The sequence below is a fragment of the Vulpes vulpes genome, chromosome 5 (genome assembly GCF_048418805.1).
Source record: "Vulpes vulpes isolate BD-2025 chromosome 5, VulVul3, whole genome shotgun sequence".
NCBI lineage: Eukaryota > Metazoa > Chordata > Mammalia > Carnivora > Canidae > Vulpes > Vulpes vulpes.
In genome coordinates this window covers 52503485-52517936 of record NC_132784.1, presented here as the reverse complement: position 1 = coordinate 52517936, position 14452 = coordinate 52503485, and the positions used below count along the sequence as shown (strand labels likewise).

Below are 14452 nucleotides of genomic sequence, written 5' to 3'. Positions count from 1 at the left end.
CATAGAGCATATCCATCTCACATCAGGGAAATCACTTACACAGTCCTTGAGTGGTGTGTTAAATAAAATAAACTGCATCTTTTTTTTTTTAATCCTAAACATAGAACATATCATTCAGAAACACTACTGACTAGCATCAGTGAAAGCAAAGAAAAACAATTGTGGCAAAATGTATTCACAATGTCTGCTTAAGGTCTGCACTACTGAGACTTCTGAGACACCCCCCACAATCCCTGCATCCTTGTATCAACACCCTTGTGTCCTCACCCCACTAATGTGGGAATAAATGAAGAATAACCAAATGAGAAGGAATATAGTTTTTTTTTTTTTTTTTTCTGAGCTTCCCATAGCAAGCCACCAACCTTTGCATTTTGGCAGACTCAAAGTCATTTGGGGGAGTAGGAACACTTCACATAGTAGTGATAAAAGAAAGACTTCTGAAAGCTATCAGCCTGGGAAAGCTGGAGGCTAGAGGATCCTATGTGATTGCTTAGGGGAACATATTTGACTTTCTCTGGTTGGTCCTAAGTTGGTCAAGGAGACAAAAAATTAGGGAAGCTTGTCAGTTATCTTGTTCTGGCCATTTTGGGGCTGACTGTTACAGAAGTGAGTGATTTTTTTTTCTTATCAACAGAAGAAAAGTAAAATTCACAGAAGGTCACTTACCTGATTATGTTGCATACGGTCGTGACTTCCATCTTGTTAGCAGACTCTTCCCCTTGCTGGCTTTGAGGAACTAAACTTCTGGGTTGGAAAGGTTTCCATGACAAAGAACTGAAGGTGGACTCTAGCCCATATCCAGTGAGGAAATATGGCCCTCAGTTAACTACCTTTCATGAACAGAATTTGGCCAAAACCCACGCAAGCCATCTTGGAGGCAGAAAGTTCTTTTAGAAGAGCCTTCAGTAGAGACTAACCCTGGAGGATGCCTTGACTGTAGCCCTTGGAGAGACTCAGATATGGATAATGCAGCTAAGCCATGCCTGGACTCCACAAACACTAAGATTAAAAATGTGTATTGTTTCAAGCTGCTAATTTTTGCATAATGTGTTATGTAGCAACTGTTAAAACAATAAACATGAACTTTTAAAAAAACTAACTCCTTTCTCTCATTTCATCTTGAGTGACTTTCCAGTGCAAAGTGAGATCAGTCTAGGAGAAGAAAATGCACAACTTCTTACAGATCATAAGAGTAAGGATCATTTCTAGCTAGAATTTCTTGGAGTAAATCAGTAATGAGTTTTTGGTTTGAGTTTTTCCCATTAATTAGCCAAAAGAAATGAATGAATTAATTGCTCCTTTTAAGAATTTTAGTTCATGCAAGCATTGCATTCTTCTTTGTTAATAATAAGCTGTCATTCCGGTGTCAAGTCCAGTTGGTGTGCTTTTTAATTAACTTTTAATCATCCTTAGGGCTCAGTCATAACTGGGCATCAACAAACTACGTTGCTAGTAACTATGTTACTTCAAAGGCCACATTTTAAAAACATGGCTTAATGAAGCTGTTCTGAGAGCCTGGGAACCCCATTCACTCCTTGTCCCTCCTGTTCTGTGGTAAGCGCCCCTGGTAAGTGCCCAGAATGTTGCTGTGGAAGAGGAGAGACTAAAAGGGAAATCACTAAATATGGTGGATTTTACACATCACTTCTTAAGCAGAGTTTTAGCCTGAGTTTTACTAAACATTTCTATATTATTTTCTTCTATCAAGTAGCAATGAATTTTAGAAGAGAATCATAGCACAAAGAGCAAACAGAAATGCAAATGTACTTCTACTTTGAGGGCATTAAAGGATGTAAAGCAGTTTCCCTCTGTGTAGGGTGAGTGTGAACTGGAGTGAAGCTATGAAGAAGGTTGTTCCTGGGGTTTTAAATAGTCACCTCTGCTTGACAGATGGAGCAGTACGAGGGGACATTTATTAGCCGATATTCCCACCTGAGAGTGGAATTCGCCCTTTGGTGTTCATGTTGGCATGAGTTATCATATGATCCTGTGAAAGGAACTTGGAATTGAAAGAAGTTATCAAGAATCAGTACCGAAGGAGGAAGTATCAGTTAAGGGAGAAAAATGATCTCCAAGAGATGAGCAACAAATGAGTCAAGCCTCATGATGCTGTGATTTTGTCTGGAGAAAGTTCCCAGGCTGTGCATGCTGCAGGGGGGTTGGAACTCAGGCTGGTGCTGGCAGTTTCCTTGATTTTAGGAGATGAAGCCAGGAATTCCAGAGCCAACGTGAGAAGGTAGAGGAAACAGAGCACTCTGTAGATCTGTATGTCTCCTTTAGGGTCCTCAGTTGAGTATTGATCAGTACAACCTATAGGAGGAAACCACATAAGATGGGCAGAGCATCATCCAGAAGGATCCCAAGCTTTCATAGGGTCTGAGAGAGCAAGTGTTCCCTAAACCCACATAGAAATTACCATAATCCAGAAATCTCATAATTCAGGAGCATCAATTGAACCTTTGGGTGTAATCAACATATTTATCTTGATTTTGATAGTTGTTTCATGAATGTACTCATTTGTCAACACTTCTCCACCTGTGCAGTAGGATGCATGTCAATGAATCTCTTTATATATAGGCGACTAGCAAGCTTGTATGGCTATTATAATACTTAAGAAATATTCCTTGACATAACAGTATTAATTAGTTTCGCAGACATAATATTCAGCAAGTTTTCATTGATATGAAGCTAAAACGCAAGCAAAAGTAACTTGTGAAACAAATCCCAACAACGTTTGTTGGTGGTGGGGTGATGGAGGGTCTGTAGACTATAAAAGACCTGGCGTTTCTTCTGGGAAGCTGAACATATCTCATCATTTGAGTATTGGTGCCAGAGTGTACAGTTAAGTATAATTTAAGTTAAAAACGTACAGTTAAGATTTGTCTCTTTACTTATATGTAACATTTCAACAAAAAATTAAAAAATCAGGACCTTCCTTCCTTATGCTTTATCACAAACGAAAGTCATGTCTTCTTAACCAAAGAAACAATGACTATGACAGGAATATATACTAAATATAGTGCTGATGGTGGGTCTTTCAAAATTCAACATTTTACACATTTCACCAAATTTAAAGATGTATTAACATTGTATCAAAAATAGAAACTACAATAAGTAGAGATGGCTAAATAAAGATTATTTGATTTGAGAGGATATGTTTTTCTTTATTTCTTTGCGACATATCTTGAAAGTTCTAATTCATTGTGAATTCATTAGAACTTGTGATTTACTTTATTCTCAAAATGTTTGTTTTAAATGCAGTATGTGGTTTCAATGATGAGAATATTCCTGGATATATCTAATTGACTTTAAAATTCTGTCAGATGTTGATGAAGTTGATAATGTACCTAAAATTGGAGTGAAATAAAAGAAGTTATTGAAAAAATATCCACAGTTAAATTTGGTAGATTAAGCAACCTGCACAGGCAGTGAACCAAAACTTTTTCTTTATTCCAGCGAAGCTTTGTTCAGCACCATACTTTGTACATTTTTTTTTCCTTTTTATTTAAGGTCAGAGAGTTCACATTCATTGTTACTTTTATTTTTTAACATTTGACTTCTATTTTTTCTTACTCTTTCTCTTTCTCCTTTTGCTGCATTTGCCAGATTTTTGTATTGAAAAGTTTGAATAGAGCTGTAAAGGAATAGCAGGAAAAATGGCTGGGATCTCCTCACTTGTCAGATAAATCCCAGGGTGCCTCTGCTGTCTAACCAACATATTGATTGATTTCTTTACTCCTGGAAGTCTGTGACATTATGGCACCGTTTAAGCTCCAAAATGAAAAGTCTTTGCCTTGAAGGCACACTGTGTTACAGGTACATGTCTGTAGTATTCATGATTGAATATCATTTTGCAATTTGAATTATCATCCAACAAATATCCCCCAAAACAGAAATACTGGACTGTGGCTTATTTTGGACATATTTCATATAATGTGGATATATTAATCACCTAATGTACTGGATGACCAATTTGCTTTTTTGTTCCTTCTCCATCTTCTATATATTTTTATATTTTTTGGCTTAATGAATATCCATAAAACAAATGGGAGTAGCATTCTCTCCCATTCAGGGTGGCTGTTACATTTGGAAGTACTTTTTAACTAGGTAGATTTTAACAGAGTAGATGTAGCAAATATACTTTATTTATTGCAATTTTACTTCTATAACATAAGGTTTTGTGCTTTTCATTGCTTTCAAATCAAGTAATCAATATTCTATAGTTCGAAAATAAGCTGAAAGAAATTAATCTAACCACATATTAAGTTGGTGCATAAAACGGAGAAAATAATTTACTCGTGACTACAATATAGCATTAGAATTTTTTCAATTCCTCCAGAGATTCTAAGTACAAAAAGAGCAACAAAGAAATTTTAACTTTAAAATGTATTCATATTTTTTGTTACTTTGAAATTATCATACAAATAATATAAAACAAATGCATTATTATATTGCTTTTAACAGCACTGAGGTTTTCTTTTTTTTTTCAGCACTGAGGTTTTCTATATATAAAAAGAGATATTGGTATGAAATCAGGGAGGTTAAAACAAAAAGTATATAATCTTAAACCTCAAGTAGAAATTTCAGATGTGAAATTTCTGAACTTATGAAATATATATTTATCTGTTTTGTTCTATTTTTGAGAACTGCTTTTTATTTCAGTACATGATTAACATAAATAATGAGAAGAAAGAAAAAATAATCATTGAAACTAGTAATGAATAAATGTATTTTCTGAAAAAAAATCAGCAAAGTAATCAAAACATCTCCTAACATCAAAGGAGAAAACGTTGTCAGAGGGACAAAGAAAAACACAATACACAAAATAGGAATTGGCAAGGAGAAAATAACTATCAAAAAATAAAGAAAGAAAGAGAATCGTTAAACACCATACTGAATGCTAGGACACAAATACATATATAAATACCTGGATGAAATGAGACTATGTTATGAATGAATTATATAGTAAAATAAATTTCATTAGAAAGAGAATGTATGAAAAAATAATTTGTATATAGCACTCCCTCCAAGTTAACCAGCTTTTCTTGTTTCATAACTCAATGATTATCAATAACATAATAACATAATCCTATCATAAACAATAATAAAACAAAGAAGGAAGATAGGGGCATTTTAAGTGATAGGAATGATAGTGAAATTAATAAATTACAAAATGAAAAGAAAAGATGGCAAATAGTGAAAGAGATAGAATAAGGCAAAGTGCAGTTAAAATTTATTTTTGAGCTAAGTAATATGCTTTGGGAGAAAGGTGCTTTAGTGAAAAATATTTATTTGCTAGATATTTTCTAGAGCACAAATGAGTTTTACTACAGTGAATGAAAATATTCATAGTATATCTGCTATATAAAATACAGAAGAATATTTACAATTTGTGAGTACAAATTATATTTGGGACCAAAATGAGCCAGTATTTATTAGCAGTGTTTACTACAATTTTTTCTCTCCTTTATTCTTACTGCCAACTGTATGATAATATTTGCATATGTACTCTGCCAGTTCTTTTTAAATGACCTTTTTTACATATAATTATTTAATCTACCTAGGTGTATATAAAACATGAGGGAAGCATCTAAATTATTTTCTTTTTCCAAAGAAACATTGTTCTTAATACCATATATTGAAAACATGAGTTCAATAAATTGACAACATAAAAATGGTGCTAGTTTTTGTGATCTTCACCAACATTCTTAGATCAATTTTAGCCCTTCACAAGGGCTAAATATGTTGCCATAAATATGATGTTTATGAAGTTTTCAGGTTAGGAATGCACAGTATTAGGAATATTATTTATTAATACATGTATTAGGAACACATAAAGATATAGTTACCTAAGCTTAATGTTTTAAGATTATAATATTAATGACCTTTGAAGAATATTATATTGTGAGCATTTTTTCAGGTGTCTGTTAGCCATCTGGATGTAGTCTTTGGAGAAATGTCTATTCATGTCTTCTGCTCATTTCTTAACTAGATGATTTGTTTTTCGGGTGTTGAGTTTGAGAAGTTTCTTATAGATTTTGGATAAACCTTTATCAGTTATGTCCCTTGCAAATATCTTCTCTCATTCTGTAGGCTGGCTTGTAGTTTTGTTGATTGTTTCCTTCACTGTGCAGAAGCTTTTTGTCTTGCTTCTGTCCCAAAAGTTTATTTTTGTTTTTGTTTCCCTTGCCTCTGGAGATGTGTATAGTGAGAAGTTGCTATGGTGGAGGTCAAAGAGGTTACTGACTGTGTTCTCCTCAAGGTTTTTGTTGAGTTTCCCATCTCATATTTAGGCCCTTCATCCATTTGGAATTTATTTTTGTGTATGATGTAAGAAAGTGGCCCAGTTTCATTCTTTTGCATGTAGCTGTCCAGTTTTCCCAACATGATCTTGAAGAGATTTTTTTCTATTAGATACTCTATCCTGCTTTGTCAAAGATTAGTTGACCATACTTTTGGGCCCATTTCTGAGTTTTCTATTCTGTTCCACTGATCTGTATGTCTGTTTTTATTCCAGTACCATACTGTGTCGATGACTATAGCTTCATACTTGAAGTCTGGAATTGTGATGCTTCTAGTTTTGTTTTTCTTTGTATTTCTTTTTCAGGATTACTTTGACTATTAGGGGTGTTTTGTGGTTCTATACTCATCATCAGGGAAATATAAACCAAAACTATGATGAGATATTACCTCACACCTGTCAGAATGGCTACAATTAACAATGCAAGAAACAACAGATGTTAGCGAGGATGTGGAGAAAGGGGACCCCTCTTACACTGTTGGTGGGAATGCAAACTGGTGCAGCTACTCTGGAAAGCATTTTAGAGATTACTCAGAAAGTTGCTAATAGAACCACCCTATGATCCAGCAATTGCACTGCTAGGTCTTTACCCAAATGATACAAAAATACATGTTCAAAGGGGCACATCCACCCCAATGTTTATAGCTATCAACAATAGCTAAGTTATGGAAAGAGCCCAAATATCCATTGACTGATGAATGAATAAAGCAGATGTGACACATATACATGATAGAGTATTACTCAGCCATCAAAAAGAATGGAATCTTGCCATTTGCAATGACATGGATAGAACTAGAGGGCATTATGCTAAGTGAAATAAGTCAGTCACAGAAAGACAAATACCATGTTATCTCACTCACAAGTGGAATTTAAGAAATAAAACTGATGAATGTAGGGGAAGGAAAAAAAAAGAGAGAGTGGGAAGCAAACCATAAGAGACTCTTAACTAAAGAGAACAAATTGAGGGTAGATGGAGGGAGGTGGACGAGGGATGGGCTAGATTGAGGATGGGAATGAAGGAGGGCACTTATTGTGATGAGTACTGCGTAATATATGTAAGTGATGAATCATTAAATTCTACACTTGAAACCAATTTTACCATATATGTTAACTAAGTAGAATTAAAATAAAAACTTGAAAAGAAAAAAATATCTTTTTAAAAATTTTCATCTCTTAAGACTAGGATGCAAAATGTCTCAGAATTTCAGAAAATATAGTAACAAATTTGAAAATGTACATCCTGTTATAGTATTTTCTGCAAATTCACCAACTTATTTTAATTCTATTGATTAATAAGTATTTAGACAATAGTGAGGGTAAAAAGTAATTGAAGCCATCCTGTTACCATATCTTTCTTTAACAATTGTATTATGGTTTCTCTTTACATTCACAACCAATTGAATTAAATCAACTTTTAGTAATTGTAATTTATATATATTGTTCTCCTTTATGCTTTTAGAAATTAAACTACAATTATATAATATGAAATTCATGTCCTATATAATAGTACAATGTTCAAACATGAAGACAACATAACATTAAGTGGTAAAACTATGTAGATGAGGGTAAAGATAGATATAGATAGATTTAGGTCATATTTTATAATGATGATAAAATATATACAACATAAAATTTACCATTTTTATCATTTTTAAGTTTATAATTCTGTGGCATTAAGGACATTCACATTGTAGTGCAACCATCACCACCATCCACCTCCAGAATTTTCTCCTCTTGCAAAACTGAAACTCTGGACCAATTCAATAATAATCTGCCATTTTCTTTCCCTCTAGTCCCTGGTACCCACCCTTCTACCTTCTATCTCTGTGATTTAGAATACTCGGGGTACCTCTTGTAAGTGGAATCATATGGCATTTACTCTTTGTGACTGGCTTTTTCATTTGTCATAATTTCTTCAAGGTTCATTTATGTTGTAGCAGATGTCAGAATTCTCTTTCTTTTTAAGACTGAATAATAATCCAATGTATATCCTTCATACTGTGTGTATATATATCACATTTTATTTATCCATTTTATTTATCCTATTTATGGACAGTTCAGTTACTTGAACTTTCTGACTATTGTGAATAATGCTGCTATGAACACACATATACAAGTATCTGTCCCAGCTTTCAATTTTTTGAGGAAGACACATATTCTCATAATGCATTTCTAGTTACCTCCCATCAAAATTTAATAATTTTTGAAATATAACTAAAGCCCAGAAAATATTTATTGAAAGTGTACACTTTATTCTATGGTCTGATTATTTGGCAATTCCTCCAAATTAATGGCATATTTTTATGGATCCTCAATTCTCATAATTTTTAAATGCAGTAACTTGGACTCATTCCAAGAACACTCTATCAATACAAGCTCCTCCTATAGAAATATAATAACATATGCTTATATTAGTATTTTAACTTTTAAAATAGCTTTAAACTGCAAGTGAGATGCTCATATAACGTAAGTTACTAGCACATTTTACAATTATTTGAAAATTCTGCACTCCCTTTGAAATGTACCTATCTACATAATATATCTAAAGTGCTTCATAAATATCAGTTAATTCTTTCAAGGCTTTAGTCACATATAATCAAAGCATCCTAATTTATATATTGAAATTGTTTTGTTACCTATTTGCAAACGTTATGTTTATCTATTTCCTTTAATGGCAAATTATTGATTTTTCACTTTCTTAGTTGTAATTGAATAAGCTTTAGGTAAAACTTAATAATTTATGGTATTACTGACAATCTATTCCATTTGTTTGTAGGCTTGCTTCTTAAAATGTGTCCATTTTGACTTTGCCAGTTTCTTCAATGGTATTGGTAAGTATGAACTCCTTGTAATTCCTTTTCAGACTTAACATTTTGGAAATAATGCTGCTAACTTGAAATTGTAAAAACTCATGTTGACTATAGAAAAGCCAAAATTTTCTTCACTCAAAGGTATTTTTCCAGATTGTATTCTCTTTCTTTCAGTTTTTCATTTTATTTTAATTATGAAATTAGACATTTAGCCTCTTCTTAACATGTTGGAATTTCTCGATTTATAGATTAGGAGGGAAGAGTTAAATAGTGATGTTCAAACTTACATCTAATGCATTCTAATACATTTTGAATTTGCTTCTTAAATAGGCTGACATGTGGCAAATGAAATTTAATGTTGACAAATGTAGACTAATTCAAATTACCCTCAGATATAATAAGTGACAGATAAAAAATTATAGATAATTGAAGTGATGCATAAAGACCTTGAAAAAGACATTCAATTGTTTACAAACTTTAAGGAATCTTCTCCACTAAAAAGCAACTTTGTGCCCTTCCTTGAGGTGTCAGAAATTAAATGCAAAAATCCCAATCCCTCCAGCTACCTACTAAGTAATGTTTAATTGGACCACATGGCTCCAAATTGAAAAAAGTTATATTCTTTTTCTGGCCAAGTCATATATCTTCTAGAGAGACAATTAACTTTATCTCACTTTAATGCTTTCTAAAGTACTTGAACACAGAATAAAGGCATTTCTCTTATTATCTATTAACATCTGGAGTGCAACTATTGGTATAAAGACCAGAAAAGACTGCAAGTGTGTTCTGGCATGGAACTTCAACTCAGATGTCTCGCAGTAGGGAAGCAACTACCAGATAGCAGTCTTGTCCAGCTCCTGGGTCCCACACAGGTAAGCCATTTAAGACATTTTTCTGTCTTAGGCTATGTCTTTCACTGTAGTGGAGATAAACATTAGATTAGGATCTGCTTTAATTCCTTTTTAACAATACAATTCTTGAGAGAGTAATCAAAACCCACTAACCATTAAAAAAATGAAGCCAGAATTGGAACATCAAACGTTTTTCTGTTTGATTCTTTCTTTAATCCATACAACCACAGGAAGCTAGACAGTATTTTCCTTCACTTGTCTCTAGCCCTTAAACTCAAAACCTTGGTCTGAAGTCCTATCCAGAGAATATATGCACTACAACATAATAAATTAGAATTTCCTAATTGGCGTTTCTAAATACAAAAACTAAAGAAAGTGGTGCACTTATATGTATTTTATGGATAAATACACATGACATACTTGTGTGATCACACTATATTAATGCATGTAGTTGTTTTTAGGAATATATAATTTATGTTACACATATTCTCACATGAGTTTACTTCTTTGCCACACTATTATACATCTTTATAAATGAAGGAGTTCAACAACAGAGATGAATAGTCTGCTGCTTTCCTTAGTTATAAGTGATCTGTAGGAGTAGAAGAAATAAAGCTTAAAATGCACAAAATTTTAAAGGACTTCCAAAACAAATTTAGATAAGAGAGTATTTAATGCCTTCAATTTCAATCTAACTACAAATAGCTCTTGGAAATCAACCTCTTGGTTTTTTTTTTCTACTTTATTAAAATACTGAGTTTACTTCACATGTATATTTTTGTCTCCCCAACACTTCCATTTGTCTGACCACCACTACTACTACTATGTCTTATCATAACATTCCATACACACTTAAAGTCAAGCAAAGGGTGGAGTTCCATCTTTAAAAATTAAACAGGCATTTTGGACAGCACATTCATGGCAATGGAACCTGGACAACATTTATCAGACATGGCAGGGAAAGTTCTCACTCTGCATTATAAAAAGGACAGCCAGATATCAACTGTTACAGAAATGAAATAATACAGAAAATTTTAACAAACTGTTTAAACTATTTTCTTAAAGAGACTTCCTCCACTGCCAGAGATCTTGAATAGCCTCTTGGTCAGTCATCCAGATGCAATTCTTCACATAATTGATGAACTTGGTTGGTAAGAGAACCACCTTTTTCTATACTTGCTTGCATGTTTGCTTTAATGTCTTCTACAGAACTAGGTCCTTTTGGCGCTTGGGGGGTCTTTTCCTGTTTTTTGAGATATTCTTGACCTTTTCATCTTGGTGTTGATGGTTTTGACTCTTTTCCATTCTGGTTTGATTTTTGTGTATTTTTGGCTGGAGTATCTCATATAGATTTCCTTACTGGAGCCTTTTCTTCAGCTTACTCATCATCAAAATCATCATCATCATCTTCATCATCATCATCTTCATCATCATCTTCATCAGCAGCAAGTTTTACTTTTTTCTGTGGAACCTTGCTACCACTTTCAGGGGAAGAACGCTTCCCAGATATACTAAGAAGTTTCACATCCTCTTCTTCTTCATCTTCTGACTCTACATCTTCCTCTACAGCTACTAAGTGCTGTCCACTAATATGCAATGCCGGGAACCACACTTAACTGTAAGACCACAGGTGGTGTTATTTCAAAGCCCCCAAGGGACACCGTTGGCTGTACAGATATTTTCAAAGTTGCCAGTGTGACTTTAATGGGACTGCCTTCATCATTCATTGCCTCTGCTTCAACAGTGTGCAATTCATCCTTTGCACCAGCTCCCAAACTGACCGTTCTTAAAGATAACCGGTGCTCATTTTCATCATTTTCCACTTTAAAGTGGTAATCTTTGTCAGTCTTTAGTTCACAAACAAAAAGATAGTTTTGGGGCCGCAGGGGGCTCATGTCCATGTCCATCAAATCATCCATGGGGTGGTGGCACGCAATTAGGTGGGCGAGAAGGTGACAGAGATACACAACAACTGTTCCACAGAACAGCTGCGTAGGACGGAATCACACCAGGGCGGAATCTAACCTCTTGTGGTAAAGGACTGACTTACCTAAGTCTTCCCCACATCAGTAGTATATAACTACGTACATATGAAGCTTGACAAATGTTTTTGATAATGGTGGCATGTTCTTACATAGGACTGTATGTGGCATTGAGAAAGACAAAAAGAAGGTAATCAAATATCTTTAAAAAAGATAGGCAAAAAAAGATAATCAAATATCTTAAGATTTTTATATCTTACAATGTACACATGCAGGTATCTCATTTAATCTTCATTAAAAATGTAGTGAAATTAGGTATTATTCTGCTCTATAGAACATTGCATATGTGCATGGAGCATCCTTCATTTCAATGTGAATATGGTTACAATATATAATATTAAACATGTAGCTGTATTCAGAGATTTAAGAGAGGAGGAGTTGTCTATAATTCTTCATGAGTCATACATGGGTAAGCATGCATCAGTGTTTACAAACCATGATAACTGAAAAATGAAAAAAAAATCAGGGTACATATAGACACTTTTGTAATCATGATTATAATTAAATTTCATAATTTTAACTAATATATTTATAACAGGAATTTCAACCTTCTTTTATCTAGATTATTACAGATGGATGTACTGATAAATCTAATATACTCATTATACACACCTGGGGAAACCAATCCTACATTGTATTCAGAAAACAGAGTTCAAACTGTTTCTTTTCCTTTTAAAGCATTCATTTACTTGAATTTTTTGTTCATTTACAGTAGAATAATGTTCTTCCCAACAGAGTTGAACAGAGGAGTGCTAATCTTTATTCATAAGGCCAATAAATTTGTTCAAAGAATACATCTGCTAAAGGCTAAAATGACTATGAGCAAGATGAATGGTGACTTTGTTTAGTTTTCTAGTGACAGCTACTACAAAAGGTCTAGGTTATTTATTTTTGGCTCACTGATAAAGATTGTGGTATGGCAGATAAAACACCATATAAAATGCTCTAAGATTTGGTTTATAATTATATCCCTAAGAGGAAAATATTTTATATTTATATATAAATATATATATTTATATATATGTTATATATTATATATATATATATATATATATATATATATATATATATATATATACAATTTCAGTTCACCAAGGGAAACATTTTAAATTTTATGTAAGTCCACATGTGATATTATGATTTCTTTTGGGAAAGTAAGCCAACATTCACAGTTTATATTGCTTTACTTTATTACAAATATTTCTAATAATTTTATTACCTTAGTTTTATGACACATTATTCTGAAAGGCATTATTTCTTCTGTTCAGCAAGAATAGCAAAATTCTCTTTTACTACTAACAAGTCAATGGGGGCTTGAAAAGTTATGTGGCATTAAAAGAGAGGTCTTTGTGAAAGATTATCAGAAAGTGTTGTTGTCCTTAGTGAACATGAGGTTATTTACTGTTTGTGATACTTTAGTTAATTGTTTTGGCTTTTGAGTCTATTGATAATAATTTTTGTGGCTTGCATGATAGAAAGGCATTATATAGCTTCATCCAAATATATAAACAACTAAATCCCTTCTTCAAATAATTCTTGCTTTGTTTTGATTTTGGCCTTAGAAATTGGGAGTCTGCTATTGGCTGTTAATTTGTACATAGCATGCTTAAGGGTAGATATATTAGAGTTAAACATAGGATCTAAATTTTTTTAGTGCTAATTCAGATTTTACAATGAATTTTTGAAAAAGTATTGTTTATGATTAAATACAAACACAAAAGCATTTCCCAAAGTCATGTGTTCGTGCTGGATCATAAATTTCTATATATTCCCTTTATGGCAGTTAACAATGTTAACTTCATTATTTTGGTCAAAACATTTCAAACTGTCAAAGTAAAACATGGCAATTAGGTGCTGAATACCTCTGGTCTTCTCTTATTGGCTCTCTGTGGTTAGGGTTAATCTTGCTGTTGGGCTTTGATGAGAACACACTGTCTCTGTTCACATCTGCTCTCTTAGTTTAAAGAAATACCATCTTGTGAAAGCCTGGGTGGCTCAGTCAATTAAGCGTCTGCCTTTGGCTCAAGTCATGATCCCAGGGTCCTGGTATCAAGCCCCCCCATGTCTGGCTCCTTGCTTATGGAGGAGTCTGTTTCTCCTTCTGTCTCTGCCCCCTCCTCCCTAGTCGTGGTCTCTCTCACTCAAATAAAGAATTAAAATCTTAAACAAACAAACAAGCAAACAACAAAAAAAATAAGAAATTCCATCTTGTTTCACCATATTTCTTGGACCATCGTGGTGAAATATTATTCTAGTTTCTTTTTCTTTCTTTTTTTTTTAAATACAATTCAGGTTGGTTGTAGCTAGAGAACTCAATCAAATCACTGCTAAACAAACTCTCTCCGCTTCAGCTAAAAGTCTACATTAAAAAAAAAAAAATCTTTTTATATCCTTGCTAAGAAAAGGGTGTGGGGTTGAAATCATTAAATTATTTTATTCCTGTTTTTT

At 33.3% G+C, this 14452-nt stretch overlaps 1 long non-coding RNA gene and 1 pseudogene across 1 annotated transcript in view; one reads left to right on the top strand and one right to left on the bottom strand.

Annotated features, from left to right (window-relative positions):
- Positions 1-1474: 1474 nt before the first annotated feature.
- LOC140598885 (uncharacterized) overlaps positions 1475-14452 on the top strand; it is a 30465-nt gene continuing 17487 nt past the window's right edge. Inside the window, exons 1-3 of the long non-coding RNA XR_012001431.1 lie at positions 1475-1567; positions 9078-9132; positions 9855-9983. This is a non-coding gene — a long non-coding RNA (uncharacterized lncRNA). The remainder of the gene's footprint in view (positions 1568-9077; positions 9133-9854; positions 9984-14452) is intronic.
- Positions 10830-11881, bottom strand: LOC112919235 (nucleophosmin pseudogene; annotated as a pseudogene).